Raw genomic sequence first — 21,586 nt, forward strand, 5'->3', positions numbered from 1 at the left:
AACTAAACAAGTGTGAGTTAGAAAAAAATTATTTTAAACATTTATTTAAGTATATACTCAAAACTATTTTTTTTTTAATATATATATTCAAAACTATTTTTTATAAAAAAGTTTTATACCGTACCGTATTTAATAACTAAGATGGCATGTGATATTTCTCAAAACATTTTGCGCAAATCCCAACGTTACATTTCGAGCACTCGGTTCTACCAACCGAAACACACAAATCGGCAACACAGCGTCTTCTTTTTTCGCATGGACGAACGAAATGATTGAGCCCATCATATCTCAATATCTCCTCTGCTGTTCCCTCCAAAGATCTTTTTCGAGGTCCCTTTGATTTGGGGTGATCACCGAAGCGTTTGCAATAATAAATGGCTATTTGTCGTAGAAACTCGAGCTGAGGTATTTCTGGGTAGACTGATCTGTGAATCTTCCAGCTATTTTGTACCGAAACGTCATCTATCCACGTAAGGGTACTATTACACCATTTCTTGCCTCTTATACCTATTCGATACAAGTCTACGTTCTGATCCATACGATCTACGCCGCGCATATATTTATTGTACTCACGGATAACTAATGGCCGTTGAACATCTATAAACTTTTTTTGCTTCTGTGAGTATCGAACTGCATTTGTTACCGGGTTTGCCCCATACGTAGTCGAAGCGATGCTAACAACTGCGTTATCATTCAGTTTTGTGAGAAAAATATTAGCTTCCTTCAATTTTGTAGACACAATATGACCACGCTCCTTATTTTTTAGTATTTTTTCCCCCGATTTTCCCCGATCGTACCTGTTGCGGTATATCCTCGTGCTTCCAAGTAAACTAACAGATGGACACTTGTGAAGAGATTATCAAAATAGAAGGAAAACGGTAGATTCTGAACCGCTAGTGTAAAATCGTCTATCATGTTCAGCAGTGGAGCCGCGCATTTTCCAAATGTTTGTTCATAAGTGCTATTTTCCTTGGTAAATTTCAAAATTAACTAAATATCCCGATGGCGTACACAAGGACCAAACTTTATATCCGAACCGCAATGGATTTCCTTTGATGAACTACTTCCATTCGTGACGTTCAAAATATGATATCATGCTCTCGTCAAATGAAAGGTGTTGTTCCGGATGGAAATGCTTCAGCATATTTGATTTTAAGTGGTCGGTTAAGGGCCGCAGTTTCCACATCTTGTTTCCGTCCGTTATTTTTTTACAATTATCCCCAAAGTGCAAGAATCTTAAAATGTCTTCGAATCGATTGCTTCGCATGGCTATGTATACCATCTCTTTGCGCATGTCATTGTCAACGCTCCAAAATGACCTGAACGTACTTTGACCATTTACTGACCAACAAAATTGCTATGAAAACCTTAAGCTCAGCACTTGTAATTTGAGGATTTGGTTTACCAAGAAAAATTGCATATCTGCGCGATTCGTTTATAATGTGCTCTATAAGTTCATCGTCAAGAAACTTTACAAATTGTTCATGAGGCTTCACCTTACAGTATTCAAAATTTGATGATGGGAAAATAGGGATCAATCCGTCCCAGTTATCTTCTACCCACGTAAAATGTGATTCCTTACGTGAGAGTGGCGGTAGCACTGAAGACGGTGTAGGTTTCACTTTTCGTAAGCCACTCACATACGTTTCAGGTTGTGATGACGGCGGGTCTATTGAAATTTCAACCGGTTCCTCTAACAAATTCGTTTGCAAGTTCTTCGTAGAGTTTCCTAATATTTCGATCAAGACAGAATCAGTAACTTCCAAGTCATCCTCCTCATCATAATTATCAATCGTTAAAACACTTTAACCACTGCTCATCACTAACTCACAAGCTGTTTTCAATTGACCAACACATATATCCTCGGGCTTACCTACGTCGTCTTCATCACCATCATCTTCTCCACTGATTGCACCATTTTCGTTGTCCGGAGGGAAGATATATACAGCTACAGGCAAATCTTCTTCATCGCTATCACAAAAGTCATTTAGATAGTCAATAACCTCTTGTGTGTTTAAACGTCTGAAAGTTTGCAAAGAATTCACCACGAATTACAAAGTTTTTAATTCACTTGAACGAAAATTACGTTACATAAAAAAAGACTTTAATCTAGCCCAGCGTGACCATATGGTCACACCAGGAAAAAATACCGTTAATCGTCAACAACAACATTTTATTTTTTTACCAAATATTACTGTCATATGTTTTCAATTTATTATTATTCAAATTGAAGCTTAACTTCTTTTAAAAGCAACACACTTCAAAAAATATTAGCGTACTTACCTTTTGTTGCTATTAAAATTCGCATTTTTTTACATCTTTTTTTCTTACAACTTTTTCACACCTGCTCACTTCGAAACAAAGACACTTTATGAAAAATTTGAAACGCAGTTCCCTTCGCGCATGTGTAATTAAACGGAAAATGCTAGTTCAACGGAAATTATTTGAGTGAGCTCTGATTTTGTTTTGAAATTCAACTACTACTTCTTGCGTGACCATATGGTCACACTGGGATTATCTGAGTTAAAATACTCTTTAATACCTTCCATTTGATACACATGTCATACAACCACATTCCAGGGTTACCCTAGGTTCATTTACCTACAAGGTGATTTTCCTTATTTTGTCTCCATAGCTCTCAACTGAGTATGTAATATTCGGTTACACCCGAACTTAACCTTCCTTACTTGTTTTTCTATCATTTATGTGTGAATGTGTCTTAAACATTCATGCGTTGACACTTTTTCCTTTGCTCTTGTGACCCACTTGCTACTATGCGTACGATGAGAAAATTTATTGATATTGCAATAGTTGCACAAAATTCATATACGCCTACAGAACACACCACAAAACCAAGACTGAAATTATACAACAAATTGAATTCATTGCATCCACTGCATTCAGAAAATCGACATTTCCACTCCAATGGTGTATGAGTAACGTTAAATGTGTGATTTCATTTGGTTTGCTTTACCTGAAGATTAAACGCACTGATACTTATAAAGCAAATGTCACATATATACGTACAGGCTACGCACATATGTAGTAGACAAGTGTTCATAAGGATGTCTCATCGAAACAAGATGCAGTTTTTGATGCCGTAATTCCTTCGTTCGAAAAATATTTGCTCACGGCATGGGAGAGTAAAAAATGTAAGCGTAAGCATAGTGTAAACATAAACGTAGTACTCAGATGTGGCATGCTCTATAGAGGCTTATAAAAACCGAAACTGTGCGGTATTTACAGTTTGTTATTGAGGAGTTATCGGTTTGTTATAAGTGTGTTAACGATGAGGTAAAGATGATTTATAGTAGTGTTGTACAGTTGCTATCGACAAAAAAGTTCATCAATGAGTCACTGTTATCGATTAATTATCGGACACTTATCCTCTATTATTCGCAAAGTTATGAATTTTTTACCAAATGCTTATCAATTTGTTATCAAAATGCTATAAACATGGCATCGAAAAGCTATCGATATGTTATCGATATATTATCTATTGTTTATCGAAAATTTATCTATAAGTTATAAAAATTTTATGATTTCTTAAAAAAAAATTATCGATTTGTTATCGAAAATTTATGGATTTCAATTTGTAAACGGGGGTTCGTTGATTTGATTTCGTATAACTAGCGGTGTTTCATGAAAAACATCAAATCGTGCTACAAAGTTCCTTACCAAAGTTACTACACATAGGGTTGTTACAAACAAGAGACCTATAAAGATCGATAAACCGATGAAAGCAAGGAAAATTAAGTTAAATGAAGGTAAAGAAATGTTTGTTAAAAAATATTTTAACGCTGACGTATAAACGAATTATCAAATTGGTTCGAAGTGTTATGAAATTGCCATCGCGCTATAACTTCGTTATCGTTGAGTTTCAGATGTCACTAATGTTCCCTCTGGCATACCACAGGGTAGTCATCTAGGTCCAATTCAGTTCTAGGTATTTATTAGTGATATATATACCACAATAAAATATTACAAAATTGTAATGTATGCTGATGATTTGAAACTTTTTAGGTCCTATGCGTCTATTGAAGAACGTCCCTTGCTTCAAGCGGATTTTAACTGCAACCAAGCAACTAATGGTGCACCGCGAATTCAATGCCGCTGAACATCAATAAATGTAAATTCATGTGTCTCTCTGGGAGATCTTTGCCACCAGCCTCTTACGTAATTGATAATTTTTGTCTTGTATCAGTAAATTATTTTTTTGACTTGTCACGATGAATAAATTTAGTTTAAACCTTCATATTATGACTACTGCCAATAAGGCTAGAGCTATTCCATCATTCGTGAAGAGATGTTCTAAAGAATTTATTGACCCTTATGTAACCAAAACCCTTTTTACCACATTACTTAGACCGACACTAGAATACGGATCAATATTCTGGAATCCGCGATATCAAGTTCATGCAGATAGACTAGAGTCAATACAGAAACAATTTTTACTTTTTTCTTTAAGGAATTTTCATTGGGACTCTGGGAATAATCATCCATCTTATACTAGTCGGTTAAAGCTTAACAATCTTCCAACTCTCGCTAGTCGTGGAGAAATTCTAGGCGTATTATTTATGGCTAAACTACTGAATGGAATAATTTCTAGCCCCTTATTTTGAACGAAGTAAACTTCAATATCCCATCACGTGCGTCAAGATATTACAAACCTCTTATTTTGAGGCAGTGAAGAACTAGTTTCGAATTAAATGAAACTTTTCAGTGTTTGTGTCATTATTTTAACTCTCATTCGAATTCATTTGATATAACGGATTCACTTTTTACTATAAGGAAAACTGTCCTATCCATATGGGCGGGCTTTAGAGGGTATTAATCCGTTGGGTTTATTAATATTATTATTAGTTTTTTATCGAAAAATATGGGCATGTACCAAACGTTATAGAAAAGCTATCCATTTGCTGTCAGAGTATTACCAGTATTGAATCGACATGTTATCTAACTATTAACGCAATTTATCGAGTTGCTATCAAAAATGTAACGATTTGTCAAAAAAAAAAATTTATCGACTTGTTAAAACAAATTTATTGATACATTTTTGCAAAATGTATGTTATCAATATATTAACGATTTGTTATCGATTTACCAAGCTAATACTTCAACTATCTAGAAGCAACAAGTGGCAAGTTTCCAGTATTTACCAAAAGAACCGAGTTATTTTATAACATATGTCCTGGTTTTTGATAGGATTTTTCAGTTTAGTCGTTAAGTAAACTACGGACAAATTCAGTCTGTGTGTAGTTCCCACGTTGTTTCTTGTAAATTTTCGCTTTTTAATTTAACTTTAACTACTAGACGAGTACGAGTACGTCTTTTTTACTTTTTATCTGAATATCTTCTACAAGAACCCTAAAACGGACAACCTATGGTACAAACATTAGAACTGTCTTCCCAACAAGAGAATTGTAGATTAATGCGCGGTCACCTACTGACCAGATATTTTTTTCGCTACAAAGGGATCTAGGAAAGGTAGGAGTAAAGATTTATTTACCACTCCATATTGTAGTCGAATAAGCAAAGGAGGCTTTAGTGTCAGATATAACTTACTGAAGTTGGCCGAATGGTTTAGTTTTACAAGTGAGATATGTTTGTTTCCTTTTCTTTCAAACACCCCGCCGTTTGACACTGACCTCCCAGCGGGTTGGAAGGCTTATATTCTATCGGCGCAGCTATGCTTGACATAAGATATGATTTAAATACCAAAATTGTTCAAGGAGCTATGTAGTCAACTTTAAAGGTATTGCCAGCGCAATTTAAAGCTTCTCTAACCCATTTCTCAACCTCATCTACCCGCGGCGAATTCTGCTTCTTTATTATCCGAGGCTGTGGTTGCGGCCATCGGGATTGACGCAGAAATGCAATAACTAGCGAAAAACCTTCGAAGAATTTCAGATATGGGTTGCCGTGATGGTGATGGTTTTTTGGACAAACTTATAGTGCATTATATGAGACTTATCGAACATTTTACAGTCATCGTATAATGGGATATATAAAGACGCGTAGTTAAAACAATATTAAGAATCCAAACGAGGAAGCAAAGTTTTTTGACCCGTTGAAAAGCTATCTGTGAAAACAGCACTTTAACTACTACACACACTACTACACTGCAGCTTCTACATTAGTACAAAAGTAATACAAAGCTGCCCAATAGTCTTCACAAAAAAGGAGTTAGAATAAGCATTATGGTCTGGTGAGTTAAGGAACAGCTGATACATGTCATACCTGTAAACCTTAACAATCCAAGCGTAACGACTCAATCTATAAAAGGTCCCTATGAACCGATCAGCTTAACCTAACATAGGACTCAATACCGACGAACAAAAATTTAAAAACCTGAAAGTGATCAAAAATGTTTGAATTGTTTTATGTAAATCTTTAAAAAAAACTTGAAAATTTTTGGAGGACGTCAAACATTAAAAGAGGCGGTGCACTCTATTACACATTTTAAGGAGCTTTTCTCTATATTTAATGAACAATGAATTACATAAATATGCATATAAACGTAACAGCGCCGTTAACATGAAATCACTAAAACTTACCCATTCAAATAGCCGCTTCATAGCTTTTTTACCAACATAACTACATATTAACGAATGTACACAAGAGTGCACTTGTTATGAATTTATAACCAATTCTTTAGAGAATTTATTTTAACTTTGTGTGCGTGTCCCAATTGTTTATTCACCAAGAAACTGCATTACAATTACATTCGCAGAAGCAATACTACAAGAAATATGTCAGTTTGTGAACCAGACGCATGTACCTAGTCAAGTGTAAAAATATGGCTGTAGGTATATATATTATGGTGTGCCGATTTGTATGGACCAAAGTTAACCGATATCGCGCCATCGATTTTTCGATAGGATTTGGGCTCAGGAAAAAAAGTTCCACTACGCATACCCAAAAAAAATAATTTTCTAGCCGGCGAAATTTCATTTTTTTGAATTTTTTTCGACTTTGATTTTTTAGGTTTTTTTCATGACCTACTAAAAAAAATTTTTATAATTTTATTTTTTTTTTCAAAAAACTGCTATCGCAAACATTTTTAGCGAACATTTTTAGGTCGGAGAGGGTATACATGAAAATTTTACAATGAAATGAAAATTAGTTTAGTTGGTCATGAAAAAACCAAAGTCGAAAAAAGGAAAAAAAGTGAAATTTCGAAGGCTCGAAAATTATTTTTTTTTGGATATGCGTAGTGGAACTTTTTTCCTGAGCCCAAATTCTATCGAAAAATCGATGGCGCGATATCGGTTAATAAATCAACCCAGTCTAATATACATACCTACACTTTTCTACATCAATAGTTGAAGTGAATTATTTGATAGAAATAAAACGAAACAGTGAAAAGCCATCTGCCTCGCAGATGCCGTTCGGAGTCGCCATAAAACAAATAGGTCCAGTCCCGCCAAATTGTAGGAAAAATTAAAAAAAAGAGGACAACGTAAATTGAGAAGCTCGGCCTAACATCTCTTAGGTGTTGCATTTATTTATTTTGTTTCTAACGGTTCTGATTTGGAAGGTGCGTAGACAATAACTTATTTTTAAATTCAAACAAATGCTGTGTTGTGTCTTATTCCATAAAGAAAACTGCCACATACTTTATCTACAAACTAAATGCTAAATCTCTTAACCATTGTCAAGAGAGTAAAGACGTGGGTGTAATTTTTGACGCCAAACTCTCTTTTTCTAGTCACATTGATTTCGTTGTTTCAAAATTGTTGCAATGGTTGGGTTGAGTAGACGAAATATCAGTGACTTTAAGGACCCTATGACGTTGAAGGCACTTTATATATCCTTGATCAGAAGTGTTAGTGAATATTGCCCAATAATATGGAATCCTTTCTATAAATCTAACTACTATAAAATTGAGAAAGTTCCAAAAAATTTTACAAAATCGCTTTACGTATGCTTCCTGGCCAGACGGCCTCCCATCTTATACCAGCAGTCACAAATTGCTTGGTCTTCAGGCTTGCATGACAGAAGAAATTTTATCTCACTCATTCTTGCCTATAATGTAATAAACTTTAGCATTAATTGCTCTGATTTATCTACTTTATTCATTCCATATATTCCACTGCGTGATCTTCGGCATAATAGATTATATATCGAAATGACTCATAAAACGAATTATGCTATGAACGAACCTATAACTAGGACTATACATCTAGCAAATCGATTCAGTAGTGTTATTAATTTTAATAACAGCTTATATAAGTTTAAGCTCGAATTGTTTTCTATTTTTAACTAGTCTGTAAGAAAGCATATAGTTATTGACATGTAAGAATTGAAGTAAATTATTGTCAGCGCAAAGCATTTATCATACACCAAAGGCATGTCTCAATTGGGTAAATCCAATTTCAAGGGGATGTCTTCACAACCCTCTCAAGGGGTTTCCAGCACAATATATAGCTTCTCCAACCCAATTGTCAACTCACCTAACCGTGACGAATCCTGTTTCATTGACAGCCGAGGCTCTGGCCACCCCAAGTTCCTAATGGAACAATACAACAACAACAACAAAGCAAGTTCTTTTAGGCTGAATGAATTAAATAAATAAATAAAATGTGCGCACAAAGAAATGACAAGTAATTCAGATTAATATTATTGATAGGTTAATTTAGCACATTTTTTTTAACAGCTGACGACTTAGCACATTTACACATCATTGCCCACAGCACGTAAAAATGTAAAGTTTAAACATTTTTTTTGTGATCGATGTATTTTAATTCAGTTTTAAAACTGCATTAAAATACAATTTTTCAAAAAAAGTAATTTAGCACATTTTCACATTAAGCTAACGATATATGATAAAAATCTTGGAGAATTGTCTTGTTTCGAGAGAAGTTGTTTTATCAAATGTCCACAGATATCATTTTCCGATCAAATGAAACTTGTTTTGTTTTTGTTTTTATCGGCCTATTGATAAATGATTCAAGGTTCGATTCGACCTCAAGATGATAATTATTTTTATCTAAATTTGAAAAATTGTATTTTTTTTTTTGGAATAGTAAGTAGAAAATTTTTCAGACAACCTGCCATAGCTGCGCAGATATATCGATTTCGAAGCTTGCTAAGCCTTCATCATCAGCACATTTTAGGCACGCTACACTAACCATTTGGCTATACAGCGGTGGTTTGTTTGACTGACAAATTGCTAGTTCTATTCTTTCTTACCAACTATATTTATTCAGTTTAGCGCCATCTGTTGCAAATCACTGATAATGCTGGATTTGTTTATTGTCAATTACTTTGTTTGAAATTCCCAAGTGCTCATGGTTTACTAACAATTATTTTTGTTTTGGAATAGTAAATAGAAAATCGTACTGATGATGAAGGCTTAGCACCCTTCGAAATGGATCTATCCGCGTAGCTATGGCAGGTTGTCTGAAAAAATGTCTACTTACTATTCCAAAAAAAATAACAATAATTATCATTAGAAAAAAATTATTGTTCTTGCCTTGGGCTCGAATCGAACCTTGAATCTTGTTTTAATTCAACTGAATATGTTTTTATTTAAAATTTATTTTATATTAAGTTGAACTTTTTTTATTTCCAACGAACCTTTTTAACAATTTAATGAAACCTTTTTTAAACCAAATGAACATTTTTTGATTTTAGGTATAACTTTTTCCTTTTTAAATAGAACTTTTGTAAATTTATTGCTTCGGCTCGAATGAAGCTTTCTTCATTTTGAAAAAATCTTTTTACATTTCAAATTAAATTTTTCGCATTCCAAATTAAATTCTACATTTTTTAAAAATGTGCAGTTTCGGCTCATACATATACAACTTGTTCAAATTAAAAGAAACCCTTTATAATTCAAATAAATTTTTTATTTTCATTTCAAATTGAACTCTGTTGATTTCAAATTTAATTTTTTGTTTTTAAAAAACAAATTATTTTTAAAATCAAATCTTAACAAAATATACTTTTTATGCCATAAGTCGAACAAAAATTTAAAACCTTTGTGAAATTTGGTAGAGGCTTAGATTCTAGGACGATAACTGTTTTCTGTGAAAAAGGGTGAAATCGGTTGAAGTCACGCCCAGTTTTTATACACAGTCGGCCGTCTGTCCTACCGCTCGGCCGTTAACACGATAACTTGAGCAAAAATCGATATATCTTTACAAAACTTAGTTCACGTATTTATCTGAACTCACTTTTTATTGGTGTAAAAAATGGCCGAAATCCGACAATGACCACGCCCACTTTTTTGATATCGAAAGTTACGAAAAATGAAAAAAAAAGCCATAATTCAATACCAAATACGAAAAAAGGTATGAGACATGGTAACTGGATTAGTTTATGACGCAAAATATAACTTTAGAAAAAAACTTTGCAAAATGGGTGTGACACCTACCATATTAAGTAGAAGAAAATGAAAAAGTTCTGCAGGGCGAAATCAAAAGCCCTTGAAATCTTGCCAGGAATACTGTTCGTTGTATTACATATATAAATAAATTAGCGGTACCCGACAGATGATGTTCTGGGTCACCCTGGTCCAAATTTTGGTCAATATCTCGAAAACGCCTTCGCATATAAAACTACCACCACTGCCTTTTAAAATACCCATTAGCACCTTTCATTTGATACCCATATCGTACAAACAAATTCTAAAGTCGCCCCTAGCCCACCCCTATGGCTATCTCGTAAAGGTGTCCACCTATAAAACTAAGGTCCACTCCTTTTAAAATACCCATTGACGCCCTTCGTTTGATACCCATATCGTACAAACAAATTCTATTATCACGCTGGTCCACCTTTATGGCGATATCTCGAAAACGCGTCAACCTATAGAACTAAGGCCCACTCCCTTTTAAAATACTCACTAACACATTTCGTTCGTTACCCATATTGTACAAACGCATCCTAGAGTCACATCTGGTCCACTTTTATGGCGATATCCTTAAATGGCGTCCACCCATAGAACTATGGCCTACTCCCTCTTAAAATATTCTTTAATACCTTCGGTTTGATACGCATGTCATACAAACACATTCCAGGGTTACCCTAGGTTCATTTTCGTACATGGTGATTTTCCCTTATTTTGTCTCCAATGCTCTCTGAACAATGTAAAGTTCGGTTACACAAGAACTTAGCCTTCCTTAATTGTTTTATTTCAAATTAAACATTTTTGATTTGAAACTAAACATTTTTACTTCAAATCAAATGAAAGTTAAATTTTTTTCATATACAATTTTTTTTTAATTCTAATGAAACTTTTTTCTAATCATATGAAGCTGTTCTGGAAACTTTTTGTTATGAAAGTCTAAACTTCATTTTTTTTTTTTTCAAATTAAACCTTTTTCATTTGAGATTTGATTAAAAAAAATTTCCATTTGAATTACAAATCTATCACTTGTTTTCATTTGAAAAAGGTTTAATTTGAAATAAAAAAGTTTCATTAAAAAAAAAAATCTATTTGAAATAAAAAAGGTTCATTTGATTGGAATAAAATATTCTTATTAGAAAACTTCGACTATCTCCTTCGAGACCATTTTTGGCATGTAAACCTAAAGAATCCGAATCCGTTGCAGGAAAAGCCATTTTCGGACGATATCTCATGTTGATACATGCATTAACCTGGGTCAATTTGTATGAACGAAAGTTAACCGATATCGCACCATCGATTTTTCGATAGGATTTGGCTCAGGAAAAAAGTTCCACTACGCATACCCAAAAAAATTATTTTCTAGCCTGCGAAATTTGTTTTTTTTTTTTTTGTTTTTAAGGTTTTGAAGTTTTTTTTCATGACCTACTAAAAAAATTTCATGTTTACCCTGTCCGACCCCAAAATGTCCGCAAAAACCGTGTCGATAACAGTTTTTTGAAAAAAATAAATAAAATAGTAAAATAAAAAAACCAAAAAAAAAAAAAGAAATTTCGCAGGCTCGAAAATTATTTTTTGGGTAGACGTAGTGGAACTTTTTTCCTGAGCCCAACTCCTATCGAAAAATCGATGGCGCGATGTCGGTTAAAAAATGTAAAAAATATACATACATAAACATGTTTAGAATAAGGCCACTGAGCCTCTGAAAACGGACTTGAGGTGGTCGTGTAGTTTAAGTAAAATTTTTGTAAATTGCTGTGCCATAATCTGCTTTGCTCACAAACATATATACACATACTTTGTAGTTACTGATAAAGTAATCAAAATGTTTCGCTTTTTCAGCTGCATTAAATTAAGTCATAAATCATATAAAACACAGTTGCTAACATTTAAAAAAGTTTTTTTTGCACAAATTTCGCTTGGTTGCTTTTCGCTTCAATCGCTAAAAAATGTTGCCTTATTGGTAGTTAAAATAATAATAAAGGCAAACAATAACAAAAGGTAAAATATGGCAAATGTTTCTTTATAAGTTGTTTTATGCTACGTTTACATACAAACATACATTAATGTATGTTTATGTAAGTATTAAATATGTATGCATAACAAAATGAGTGTATAACGAGTTAAAGTTATTTTTGTTTTTTTAGCGAATAATTTTTTCTTATTGCTTACTGGACTTATTATTTTTTGAAAAATCGATATTTAAGAAATTTTTAATGTATATTTATTATATAAAGAAAATTTTAATAAAAACCTGAGTTGAAAGGCAACTCAGATATTTTACAACTTATTAGAGTCCACGCACCTAGCACGTGATGTTCTAGTCTTTATTCCTTATACGCAAAAAAAAAACTAAATCCGGTCCTGAACAGAACAGTTAAATTCCTTCAAGTTAAAGAAGGAAAACATCGCAGACGACAAAACAAACAACGTCTGAAAGGCAGTAAAATATTAGTTCATCAGAGAGCTTTAGCAACAACGGTGTTATTCGTGGTGATTTTTACGCCCACCTCGGTCTCTGAAGTTCCAGCCTGCTGGTAAACAGCTGAGGAAGGAGATTAGCACTGCAAATAGACAGTTCGACTTTATGCTCGGCTGATGGGGATGCCTCCATTCAAATTGCAGGAAATTCTCAGAGCTCAAGAGATGTTTCTATCATCAGTGCATAACTAATAAACTGTGTTGAATGGCATCCGATGCTTACTAAACCATCTGACCACCTGCCAATATTTCTCTCAATATTATTAATTTCAAAAAAGCAAATTTGGAAGATTACAAGGCAAAGATCACCGGTCCGGAGTGGGTTGATACTCAATCGCAAATAGCTTCGGCTACGAAAGTCTTAGCAAAGACTTCAAAGTTGTTACCACGGGCTCCAGCCGTTAGAGGCGGCAGGGTTTCCAGATCCCGAGCCATCAATTAATCTGGGTCCTAAAAATGGTGAAAGATAGGCCTCCACCCTCACCGAGTGACGATGTGTCAACTCAAATCATCAACTGCTACCAAGGAAAACGATTCCTAGACGCTAGTCGTGCGTTTATTTGAATGTTGCTGTTGTAGCAATAAAGACACTTCTCGGAGGTTTTTGGGGAGTGTTATCGATGTTGATGATCCTTTGCTGGATGTAGATCCGACAATTTTAGGTAACAAGGAACATTAAGTTACAAGCGCGAACATTTCGAGAATGATTTAATATGAACATATTCAACTTTATAGGCCGTTCCTCCCCTAACCACCTACTTCCATGAGCAACATGGGGTTGTCAGATCATCGGCTGCTAAAGAAACAGCATAATTAGTGAGGTTGACGTTTCTTTGACTCTTGTACACTGGTGCATTATATGGTTAGGTCAAAGACGACATTAATGTTCCACGGAACTCTGTCGGACTAGAAGAAATACGCGAGCGTCTTCCGATGGCTATTTTTAATGTCTTACTTCTTGTCACAAAGCTAGCCGTCATCCAAGCAGACGGGTTCATAAACACAAGAGCTTAAAGAAGCCATTTGAAAGGCCAAGTAGTCAAAATAAATAAGCCCAGACCTCATAGCCATGCTGATGCTTAAGCACGTTGGTGATGTGGGAGTGACCTACTTTATGCCCATTTTCACCTTATAGTGAAGTCCTTTGTCAATCCACAGCAGGAGAAAACTACAAGAATAAGGCCAATATTAAATTCTACAAAAAAAGAATATCACTCCTTCTGTCAGCAGCAGACTTATTGGAAATCCTCCTACACCTATCATAATACTACCACGCTATACGCTATAAACACCGAAATCAAATACGGATTTAACCAACCAAAACCTCATAACAGAGCAGTGTTAGTGGCACTTGGCCTGTCAAAAGCTTATGACTCAGTCAATCACCGCACACTGCTCCAACAAACCGAAGTTTCACCCCAAAAATTTGGACAGTAAATTATGGTTGGCAAGCGTCGGTTCAAATTAGAAAATAAACCTTAAAACCTAACAGAATCGAACGGAGGTGCTACAGGGTGGTGTCCTATCCTCACATCCATTTAATTTTTACATATCAAAGCTACCCGCTCCACCAGAAGGAGTATGTATCATTCCCTATGCCAACGGAAGCACGATAATAGTAGAATGGTTTTGTCCCTCAATAGACTATCTATCTACTATCCCCCAGTTTTTCTTGTTTTCAAGACCTTGCGCGATCTAACTTTTTCATAGGCCAAACTCACGGTCACTTTGTTTACGACATGGAAGTAACAAATTATGCAATTATTGAATGTTGACGTCGACGAAATTACGCTACTGACTGCCAGTTACCTAAAGATCTTAAGTGTAATGTTCGAAAACACACTTATCCTCACAGTAAAAGCTTCTAAAATTGCGTCAAACAAAATCATCATATAGCCTGCAAGCAGCACTTGAGGAAAGGATGCATCAACGCTGTTGTTAACTTACGAAGCGAAAAAGGCTGAAAGCCTGTCAAAATACTGCTCTCAGAACTATCGCAGCATATCTTCTTATGACCCCTAAACATCATCTACATAGTCAGACAAAATAGCTCAACATTTAAGAGCATAAAGATATGATGAACAGGCAGTTTTTGCTTAATTTTTACAAACCGGTATACCTCAGCAAAAAACTGCTTGATCTAGCCCCGCCTCCCTTAGAGACAAAAAAAATCTCCCTAAGCACTGTAATAAGATCCGTCTTTCATCAACTCAGCCTGTTGATACAGATAATTATAAGAAGGCTTTATGTCTAATCCACACTAAATGAGTAAATACCTTTGCTGTGTCGCAAACCTCCAATCAATATTTTTTATTCAACCCTTGTAAAAGAGAAAAGCAGACGACCAAGACAGATACGAGTCACTACGGCACAACTTTGTTCTAGATCATAGATGGAGACATTGGTGCTTTATCGGTAACCGTATCGGTAACCTTATAACAGCTGATTGGACCAACCTTATGAGAATCAATGCAATCGATTATTGGTGCCGCTAAGGTCGTAACCGTATCGTAGCCAACCAATTGGGTTTTGGTTTATCGTCGTAACGATAAACAGCTGATTACGTTAGAGATACGGATACAGCGATACGACATACGGCACCAATGACTCCGGCTTTACTCACATGAGTGGTGTTCTCATCAAACGTATCCTTACGCTCTTCATTTCAGTCGTTGTTGAGAGCGCAAAAGCATTTGCGCCACAGTGGCGTAAAAATATTTTTTTCATACCAGTCGTTTCACAGACAGCAACGAGGTAACAAGACGTTCGCTTAGATTATTACATTCTATGAGATAGCAGTTTATGCGCGATTGAAAATGAATGACAAAAACTTGTTTATGATTTCAGATGCCTTTGGTAACGCACAATGTCTCTTGTGTTACGCTTCTATAAAGGAGACCCGGCAATATAATTTAGAAGACGTTATAAATATTTCCATAATGATTTTAATAAATATGAGGGTGTAGGCTATGACGGCGTGCGGGATTCGAAATTTGATGACTCTAGTTCGATTCTCAGCTCGGAAGAATATAATTCCTAATTTAACAATACAAAGACATCTGATAAAATCTGTGACAGGATGGAAATAACTATAATGTCAGCCGATGTGTCTAATTCTTTTCAGATTTTCTGTCATAATAAAGCATAATAATTTAATAAAAACAACTACATAACTCATTAAAATTTACAAACGTATACGATGAAAAGTCGATAGATATTCAAGATCAGTCCAAGCGGCCAAATTACAGCTTGTAAAACTTTTAAACTCACTTCTTTTAAAAGTGGGCGGTGCCGCGCCCAATGTCCACAATTTTAATAGTTTTCTATTCTGTGTCATAAGGTCAACGGACCTACCAAGTTTCATCGCTTTATCCAGCTTTGGTAATGACTTATCGCACTTTTTCGGTTTTTCGAAATTTTCGATATCGAAAAAGTGGGCGTGGTTATAGTCCGATATCGTTCATTTAAAATAGCTAAATGAAATGAGTTCTCTGGAACTTACATACCAAATTTCATTAAGATACATCAAAATTTACTCAAGTTATAGTGTTTATGGACACACGGACGGGCGGACATGGCTAAATGAATTTCTTTTTTCGCCCAGATAATTTTGATATATAAAAGTCTATATCTATCTCGATTAGTTTATGCCGTTACGGGGTAACGTTGTGCGAACAAAATTAAAATACTGTGTGAGCTCTTCTCAGCTCAGTTTAAAAACCGTTTCCAATAGCTGAGTGTTCTATTTTTTAAACGGTTTTATTTAGCTTGATTTGACAGGCAGGCCGCACGGCCGCATACACGGCTATATGCACGGCCGTTGTGAAAGAATTTTGTAATTAAACTTTAAGTAACTTCCCGATAAGCTACAAGTTTGAAACTTTGAATATAGTTCAGAACCCGATGACAATGAAATAATAAGAAAAAATCGCTGCTAAGTGGCGCAACGATCGAGATATTCGCAAAAATCGTATTTGTGGTCCGATTTGGCTCATATTTGGAACACATAATACGTACAGGAATAGAAAGCGACCTATGGAAAAAAATTATGCTAGGTGGTGCAAGGATCGAGATATTCGCAAAAATCCTATTTGTGGTCCGATTTGGCTCATGTTTGGAACAAATAATACATACAAGAATAGAAAGCGAGCTATGAATAAAATCGCCGCTAGGTGGCGCAGGGATCGGGACGCTTTTATTTATTTGTCTGATCAACGCCTTAGATTGATATGGAGCGCGATGTCTAGTACCTAGAACCTACCTAATTATTTTCTAGCTTTTCGTATTATTATTACTTCAAGTAAGTATTGTTTTCAATAAAACCGTTTAACTTAAAAAAAATTTTTTTTATTATTTTATTTGTATTATACACATTTCATTTTTTACACCACTGCAGCTCAATTGTTCTCCCGTTTACCAATACTACCTCACGTTTCAATTTGCCAACCCATGTTCTAGGTACTATATCAAGATTATTTGTCCGATGTATCCCCACATTACAACAACCATATTTTCAATTGTAATGTGGAATCTACGCCTATGACAGCAACATTCATATTGAAAAACCCTGTTGAAATTGGTAGTTTCATTGGACTCCCGTTAGAGGAATTTAGTGACACTTTGTGAGTGTTAGTACTCGTTGTATGGGGCAAAGCAGTGTCAACACAATAATAAGACAACCACAATAAAAGTATTTGTCTGTAAACAGCGTCTTATTTTTGACATAAATTGATATTAATTATTCTTTTTGTTCAAAGCATGGCGGAACGATACAAGGTGGCAGCACGGCACAGCTGATTATAAACTTTTTTTATTTGATTTGATACATCAACTTCCGGCGCAGTACGATTTTGAAATTTGTCCTTCGAAATTACAGAGACAAAGTACATGAAACTTTTATTTATGTTTGTAGATATGTCACCACGCTGCCACCTTGTATCGTTCCGCCATGGTTCAAAGTAAAATTTATAAATTTTTAGAAAATTTTGCAAAGAAAATAAACAAAAAATAAAACAAATTCATTTCGACACGCATTTGCTTTTGATATTAAAAATAATTATATAATTTTTCGCCAAATCCCCAACATCAAAGCTCCAAGCTTACATAGCTTCTCAAATCCATCCGATTTTGACATTTATAGAAACCGTTCTACCTTAACATGAAGACTCTTATTTCTCATACCAAATTTTATTTTATGCCGTGCGTATTGGGGTTATGACTTTTTTTAGATTTAAACGCCTGTGGTGGCAAACGATGAACTTTTGTGTTTAATAAAAATAAAACAAAAACAATTTTAAGCACTTCCTTTATATAAATGGACAAAAATTAAGGAAAAATTTCTCCTTATATGAAGACATATTATTGTTAAACTTTGATTTTTAAATTTTGACATAGAAATTGCTAAAATATTTTTGAGAAGTAAAAATATAAAAGAGGGGCACACATTGCTTGGATTGGAAAGTTGGTAGGAAAGGAGATATTATTAGTCAACCAATCGCGCCCCACCTTTATATTTTTACTTCTCATAAATATTTTTGTAATTTCTATGTCAAAATTTAAAAATCAAAGTTTAGCAAGAATATGTTTTTATATAAGGAGATATTTTTCACTGATTTTAGTCCATTTATATAAATGAAGTGCTTAAATTTTTTTTTATTTTATTATACTCAGCTGAGCAGAGCTCACAGAGTATATTAATTTTGTTCGCATAACGGCACCCCGTAACGGCATAAACTAATCGAGATAGATATAGGCTTCTATATATCAAAATGTTCTGGGCGAAAAAAGAAATCAATTTAGCCATGACCGTCCGTCCGTCTGTCTGTCCGTGAACCCGATAAGTTAAGTAAGTTTTGAAGTATCTTGATGAAATTTGATAAGTAGGTTCTTGGGCACTTATCTCAGATCGCTATTTAAAGTCAACGAAATCGGACTATAACCACGCCCACTTTTTCGATAACGAAAATTTCGAAAAACGGAAAAACTCCGATAATTCATCACCAAAGACGGATAAAGCGATACAACTTGGTAGGTGTGTTGACCTTATGACGCAGAATAGATTTTTTTTTTAAATTTTGGTCATGGGCGTGGCTCCGCCCACTTTTAAAAGAAGAAAGTTTTTCAAGCGCTAATTTGGCAGGAACGTTACTCCTATTACCTATATCTGTGCCAAATAAAAACTAGCAAAATCGGATGACGAACACGCTCGCTTTTTCAAAAAAAATTTTAAAAGACAAATATTAAAAAAAAAGTTTTATATCTTTACAGTATATAAGTAAATTATGTCAAAATTTAGCTCTAGCAAAGAGCGTGGATCCGCCCCTTTTAAATTAATTTGTCTAAAATAATTTTAATGCCATAAGTGGAACAAAAATTCACCAATCCACGTGAAATTTGGTAATGGCATTGTTCCTATGATGATAATTATTTTCTGTGAAAATGGGCGAAATCGGTTGAAGCCACGCACAGTTTTTATACACAGCCGACCGTCCGTCTTTCCGCTCGGCTGTTAATACAATAACTTGAACAAAAATCGATATATCTTTACTGAACTTAGTTCACGTACTTATCTGAACTCGCTTTATCTTGGCACTACAAATGGACGAAATCCGATTATGACCACGCCCACTTTTTCGATATCGAAAATTTCGAAAAATAAAAAAAAATGCCATAATTCTATTCCAAATATGAAAAGAGGGATGAAAGATGGTGATTGAATTGGTTTTTTGATGCAAAGTATGCATACATTTAAAAACAACTTTGTAAAATGGGTGTGACACCTTCCATACTAAGTAGGAGAAAATGCAAAAGTTCTGCAGGGCAAAATGAAAAGCCCTTGGAATCAAGGCAGCAACACTGTTCGTAGTATTGCATATATAAATAAATTAGCGGTACCCGACAAATGATGTTCTGGGTCACTGTATTCCACATTTTGTTCGATATCTCGAAAACGTCTTCACATACACGACTAAGGCCCACTCCGTTTTAAGACCCTCATTAATACCTTTAATTTGATACCCATATCGTACAAACACATTCTAGAATCACCTCTGGTCAACCTTTATGGCGATATCTCGAAAAGGCATCCAAGTAGAGAACCAAGGCCCACTCCCTTTTAAAATACTCATTAACACCTTTCATTTGATACCCATATCGTACAAACACATTCCAATTTCACCCCTGGTCCACCTTTATGGCGATATCTCGAAAAGGCGTCAGCCTATACAACTAAAGATTTAGCCTCTAGCTCATAGAGAAGTTACTTAAAAGCCGGTTTCAAATTTCCAAATTATTATCTAGTTTTTTCAATCCGTGCGCCACTTAACGGAATTTTTTTCTCCTTTATTTCCTTTGTCACACTGTCTTAACCTGTCTCTGGGGTTTCATGTTTGTAGCGCAATTATAAGTTACTTTAAAATCGATCTCAGAATACCAAATTTCCAAATTCTTATCTAAATATTTCGATCCGGGCGCCACCTAACGGAACTCTTTCTCCTATTCTTAAATATTCTCGGCGTCTTAACTTATCTGTGAAGTTGTACAGTTGTAGCTCAATGAGAACTTATATAAAAATCAATCCCAAATTCCCTCCATTTCATACGATTTTTCTAAATATCTCATCCCGTGCGCCCCTAGCGAATCCTTTTGTATGGTGTCGTCGGCTGTCATCGACCTCTGAATTAAGTTTGAAATTTCAAGTCTCTATAGCTCATTGAGAAGTTACTTAAAAATCGATTCAAGATTTGTATGAAAAGCGGACAAATACTCAACCGACCTAATATAAAGGAAGTAAAAAAACACTTCTTCAGCGAGAAGCTCTTTAAGCCGGCTGTTGTTATTGTTGTTCTAGCAGTGCTTCGCCCCATCCAATAGGTGCGACCGATCACAAATTGCCATCAATATCCTCTAACGGGAGTCCAAGGAAACTTGCAGTTTCAACGGGGGTGGACCGTAATATGAGGGGTGTTGATTCCGTTGGTTCAGTGTAACCTCCAGTAAACCCCTTTAAGCCGGCTCTTTATTTTATATGCATTCTTGATCATTCGACGCCAAGTCCCCGATTGCCAAATTGTGGGTTCCGTAATATTATCTTCAGCTAAGTTTTGAATAACTTTTGACATATTCCTTCTTGACATGCACACTTTTCATACTAACTTGGCTACGGATTTTGTTGACTCATACTTGCGTTTAAGGAGGGCACACTCTTCTGAATCGTTCCAGTCCGTACTGTTAGTATCTTCTTCAATACTATCTATCACAATCACTCCCAAAGCTCTGCACTTGGATTGACAATTGGTCTGATTTCCTGATTCAATTTGATTCGTGTAAAGCTCTTTGTCTTCGTTGCACAACCAGATTCCGCTCACCTTTGTGATATCGAAGATGTTTTTAAGACTTTTACCAAATCTCCGTCCTTTCGCTTCCTATGAGTTTCAAATGATTTAATAAGTTTTCCAACCTTTGCAGAAATCTGTTGCATTGAGATTGTAGGGAAGGTGAGTTTATGGCAAGGTTTTGACAATTCCTGCGATACTTTTGCGCTTGTCATACAAACCTAAAAATCGACCTACGATGTCGCTGTTTGAAGGCATTTTACATATAACCTCATCCATGTCTTGTTTTATTTATGGTACCATGGGATGGCGCTTAGTACTTATTCTCAAATTCCTTCTCCGTATATTCTCGGTTGATTCCACCACGGATTTAGGCTGTATATTTTTAAACATGTTTTTTACCTTTTTTCTAGAAACTGAA

The sequence above is a fragment of the Eurosta solidaginis genome, chromosome 1 (assembly GCF_040869045.1).
Source record: "Eurosta solidaginis isolate ZX-2024a chromosome 1, ASM4086904v1, whole genome shotgun sequence".
Lineage (NCBI taxonomy): Eukaryota > Metazoa > Arthropoda > Insecta > Diptera > Tephritidae > Eurosta > Eurosta solidaginis.